Below are 6,020 nucleotides of genomic sequence, written 5' to 3' on the forward strand. Positions count from 1 at the left end.
TTTAATTGTTAAATATTTTATTAAAGCTTAAAATGATTTCTAGTGATGCATGATTTATTTAAATTGTATTATTTTAATGTTCATGATATCCACGTTAAAATGTTTTTCAAGTTTCATGTTTCAGGCGATTATTCGAGACGGGATCGAGAGAGAGACAGGTGGCGGTCTTGGCAATTTAAAATGCAGAATTTTATTTTAAGTTGAGGTTGGGGTATTTTAACTAATTTATTAGGTTGTTAGTATTTTAAAGCCTAATTTATTTATTTATTGATTTAAGAGTTTGAAACATTTTAAATTAGCATTTTGTGTGTTCTATTTTAATTAAAGGTTTTAATTAGAGGTTAATAGGGAGATAATACTTTAATTATTTTGATTAAGGAAGTAATTAAACCAAAATTCTCCCTTATTTCCTACCCAAACACACGCATACACATTTCCTACCCAAACACACGCTCACACACACAAACACACACTAAATACCGTATAACACACACATTCAGATTTTATATTTTTTTTTAAAGAGAAAATCAGAGGGTTCTAAGAATCAAGAGCAGCCGCCCCACTCTCTGAAAATTTCCAGCAACTTTTCATGAATTTTATTACAAGATTTTAGCGCCAGGTTCGTCCCGGATCAATCCTCATGCCATCTCCGCTTCGGTATCGTCGTTACGATATATTTTAAATATCAAAGGCACGTATATTCTGTTATTTCTGCATCGATCTCATCATATTATGTGTTGTGTTATTTTTATGCGTAAAAATTCATGTGTGACGTTCGTCGTTTGAGCGGAAATTGGTTGGGATCAGTTTTGAAATAATTTTAGATCTGAAAACTCGTTTTTACTGTCTTTTTAAATACTGCGATTTTTCGGTCGTGATTCTGAGAAAACTTTCAACACAAAAATTGTAGAACTTTTTGATATCTTCGATTTGACAGTAAATTCGAAATATTTGGATAAAAATTGAATGAGTTATGACGTTTTTCATGGGACTGCACAAACTGCGTTTTCAGAAAATTATGTATTGATGTGTTCTTGAGATTTTATTGTTGCAGGCTTCGTTGGGAATCGACGGGTGATCGCTGCTGCGTCTAGGTATGCTTAGTATGATGTTGGGATGTTATTTGATATGTCGTTTAGTGTCGATAGGCACTCGAATGCATTAGAACTCGTAAGAAACGAGTTGGTTTCAGTTGCCACGTTTTTGAATTGTGTGTATCGAAGGGTGGACGTCATTGCTTTGGGTGTTTGTGCGAATTTGGCTCGATGTTATGGAATGCTAGGATGGGTCTCGGGATGTCGGTTCATGGTCCGTACAATCGAGTCTAGGATGATAAGCATTGCGTGTATTGGATTTTCGTGAGTTTGAAAGTCGCGCAGGTAAACGAACCCGGACACTGACCCTGGCACGGGATCCATGCCTTCGTTTCTTATTAATGCCATTTTTGCGACCCAACACGGACCCGGAGCCGGACCTGGGCACGGGGTCCGTGTCCCCACTTCTTTCCGAGAATTTCTTCTTGCGCACCGACACAGACCCAGAGCCGGACCTGGGCATGGCGTCGTGTCCTTTCTATTTCCCGAGCATTTCCCTTGCGCACCTACACGGACTCATACACGGACCCGGGCACGGGGTCCGTGTACTTCATGTTTTGGGAGAATTTTATCGTGTCTTTGGAGTTTCATGTCTTGGGTTAGTACGATGATTTAAATGAGGTCAATTTCCGAGTGGTTTAGAACGTCTTAAGTTCTTTATGGAGTTTGGTGGTGAGCATGTGTACCTACGTCTAAGTTATGCAAATTAAGCATGTGAATTCATGTTAATATGTGCAGCAACAGCCCCAATCGAAGTCCAATAAATCCCTCGACGCTAAGTAAGTATTTTGACGTGCAAAAAAATATTTTCAAGTTTTTGAGGTATGCTAAATGTCTTGTCACCAATTTATGTATGGGTTGGAAAGCGTTAAATCATGAACGGGGACCAACCCACCCCGTTAAATTATGAACGGGTTTAGACGAGATGGGAAACCGTTAAATCATGAACGAGGACCAATCAGCCTGTTAAATTATGAACGAGGATCTCATGTATGTGGCAGTGGATACGTCTCTGTCATCCCAGTACTATGGTTTAGTCTGATCAGGCGATTATGTTATGAGTCACTTGCATTGAATCATATCTCTACGCAAAATGATGAAGTTATGTATGTTCAAGTAGGCGACTGTAGCAGATTTAATAGCCTTCATGACAATTGATTCTAAGGAGATGAATTTCTTCAAAACCTTCTTCTTCTTTAGCTTCTTGGCAAGGGTGACGGTGCAAAAGTTCACCCATTCGTTGAAGCGGTCCAGCTTTCGTTCAGCATGCTCATTGATATCTTGCATGAGAATATCAATTTGAGTCTGAATGGAATTTTTGGATCTTGGTTTCTCAATCAGCTTTTCTTTGCCTTTTGTATCAGTTAAAACATGAGGCAAATCTATTGTCAAATTAGTTGTGTCCACAGATTCTATGACGATTACTCCTTTTGGGCTAGCTTGAGGTAGAATTGTGGGACGAACAACTGTTTTGAGATGAGCTTGGACTGCTATCAGTTTTGGATTTTCCCCAAAATAATTTATGATAGTAGAGGGGTGAACGAGTGCAGTCGCTTTGGTTGGGCAATTGGTTGAACTGACTAAAGAGGAACAGCTGAGAGCAGTTGTTGGGCTTCGCAAGGCAAAAATCGGAACTCAGGAAGAGCTCCAGCAGTAGCAGTAGGTTTGGTCTTCTCGACCCGGGTTTCTTCATCAAGACAGGAGAAGGAGTCTTCTCCGAGTCATTGGTGGAAAGATTCAGTCTTCTTTTAGAATTGGGGGCAACAGCTGGTTTTATCTTGTCAGTTTTCTTAACCTTTGCTATTGATTTGGTAACCCCATTCTTCTTTAGATGAACTTTGGAGGCTGCAAATATCTTAAATTTGATGAGTGAAGAGTAGGGTACTGAAGGTATCCCTGAGATCTCAATGAGCCTGCTCAACTGAAGTGCGAAGCCTTTGGACTGCTTTGAAGTTTGAATCATGTTCTTCAGAATTGAGAAGAGGATTGATGACCAGTTCATCTTTATCCCTTTGAAAATGGCAATCATAGCTTGAAATTTTTCAATGGTTAGGGCAGCAAAGGATCGGCCTATGCTAGAAGACCCTTGGCAACAATATCTGCCAGTTGTTGGTATTCTGGCTTCAGTTCTTTTTTTAGATCAGACACTTTGATCTTGTCCGCATTTGTAGATAAAGTAGTCTACCTTTCCTCAATTACAGCAGCTGAGACCTTTGAGAAACTTGAGAGCCTTCAGTTGGCAGCTGAAACAAGTTTATGAAGAAATCTTCATCCACAATCAGAATGTTATCATTTACCTTCATGTGAATCTTCCCATCAGTTGTGATCGAGCTTGATTCGTAGATGGAGATGATTTCAGCAGATTAGATTTCTTAGGTTGATAACCCTAGAAAAGTGCAAAAATCAGATGTTTCGATCTTCTCAAAGACGATCTGAACCGATTCTTCAGAATGAGCAAATATTAATTCAAAATCGACTGCAACTGTGTTGGAAAAGTAAGCAGGAATCTGCGATGCCATTTGATTTGAGTTTTGCTGGAAAAAGATAAGTTTGCGAGTAATTTGCTTTGAGAGTACGAAATTTTAAATTTTGAAAATGATGAGGCACTTTCTGAGAGGCGGTTTCAATGTATATCCACGGCCTTTCAAAATTTTGGACACTTAGCAGTCCGTGCGAGGTTTTGATCAAATAAGTAGGATTATTCGATAATTAGCCTTTAATAACTAGTGAAAATGGTTTATATGAAACTAATAAACATTTGAAATTATAAAATTTAAATGAGTAAATTTTTCTTGGTCATGAATTTAATCAAGGAATTTTAACACGAATTAAGATTTTTCAATATATGGGATAAGGTCAATTTATTCAGATACTAACTAATCAGTTCGAAACTGGTGCAGTTTAGTTAATGAGCGACTGATTAATTTTCTTATCAGTTGACATGCTTAAATTCGATATTCCTCCTAAATTGAACATACTGCAAAGTTAAGTGATCATATCCTTGGAAGTTGAGCAATCGGCGGATGATGGAAGCCTTTTTGCATTCTCTTGTCACTTCAAAGTCACCATAATGAGTGCAACCCTTCATATGGTTAGAGTCAATAAATAATATTAAACAGTTGAAGGATGAAATCACTTGAGATTCTTTAAACAAATTTTTGACGAAGTAAAATATGGATGGAGCTAGCAGTTCTTTTGAACCAGATCTTGCTCAAGAGTTTCAACGAGCCATAGTGGCCAGACGAAAACAAAAATATGAGGACAGTGTCTTGGAGAAGACGCTATTAACCTGGTCTAAGCTCCTCGAGCTACAGTTCTACAGGGAGATAGGTCTCCCTTGTAGCGGACCTGTTGCCACAAGGAAGCTTGTGGTAATGGAGAGGAAACATCAACGCCGTCTAGGCGTCCTCCGTAATGCTAACATCTTCAAGGATGAAGGTGTCTAACTCCTGATGCTCTTCAAGGAGCAGAAGGTTCATAGAAGGATTGCCTTCTCATATCAATTCTTGAAGACCAGCACCGACGGGATGGCCGCTGGATGTCCTTATGGAGGGATGTTGTAGATAGGAAAATATATGATGTAAAAGCACGAACATTAGGGCTAAATTAATTTAATGAAATAAAAGTTTATTTTCTTTATTATGCATTTCGTTCAAGATTTCTTTTTCATTCTCTCCAACACTAAATTGTGGAAGTAAATAAAATATTAAAATGTTAAAGAGATAAGTTAAATCAATAATCCAAGTATATTTTGGAAATAAGAAAACTTAGCGTCCGGTAGAGGTTTTGTGAATATGTCTGCTGCTTTTTGTTCAGTTGAGATATACTCCAGTCTGATATTCTTCTTGTGAGTGTGGTATCCGATGAAATGATGTCTGACATCAATGTGCTTAGTTCTAGAATGAATAACTGGACTATATGTAATTGCAATGGAGCTGGTGTTGTCGCAGAAGATCCGTGACTCTTCAGCTAGTTCTCCATAATCTTTCAGTTGCTGCTGAATACAGAGCAATTAGGCACAAAAACTTCCAACAGCTAAATATTTAGCTTCAGTTGTGGAAGTAGATGTATGCTTTATGTTGAACCATGAGATCAGTCTGTCCCCTAAAAACTGGCATAATCCACTTGTACTTTTGCAATCAAGCTTACATCCAACATAGTTTGCATATGAATTTCCAACTAAGTTGAAAGATGAGTCCTTAGCATACCATGAGCCCACATTTTGTGTGCCTTTTAGATATTTTAATATACGTTTGACAGCTAGGAAATACGATTGTTTAGGATTAGCCTAAAATCTACCACATAAATAGGCAGCAAACATAATATCAGGATGATTAGCAGTTAGGTAAAATAGAAAACGTATTATAACCTCTGTATAGCCATCTCAACTGATATTCCCTCTTCTTATTTATCTAATTTAATTGATGAGCTTATGGGAGTGGATGTAGCAAAATATGATTCCATGCCAAATTTCTTTAGCAATTCCTTCGTATATTTGGTTTGACCGATAAAGATACTAGTTTCTACTTGCTTCACTTTCAAGCCTAAGAAGAATGTCAATTCACCCAACATGCTCATCTCGAATTTCTCCTGCATCAGCTTAGCAAACTTATCACATAATTCAAAGTTAGTTGACCCAAATATGATATCGTCAACATAGATTTGGACAATTAATAAATAATCTTTCTTGGTGAATTTGAACAATGTTTTGTCAACTTTTCCCACTATGAACTTGTGATCGACCAAGAACTTTGATAAAGTCTCATACCAAGCTCGAAGAGCTTGTTTCAGACCATATAATGCTTTATTGAGATGATAAACATGATTAGGGAGTAAGTAGTTAACATAACGTGGAGGTTTTTCTACATACATCTCTTCTTGCAGCTGACCATTTAGAAATGCGCTTTTGACGTCCATCTGGTATAC

The sequence above is a fragment of the Primulina eburnea genome, chromosome 9 (assembly GCF_022965805.1).
Source record: "Primulina eburnea isolate SZY01 chromosome 9, ASM2296580v1, whole genome shotgun sequence".
NCBI classification, from domain to species: Eukaryota; Viridiplantae; Streptophyta; class Magnoliopsida; order Lamiales; family Gesneriaceae; genus Primulina; species Primulina eburnea.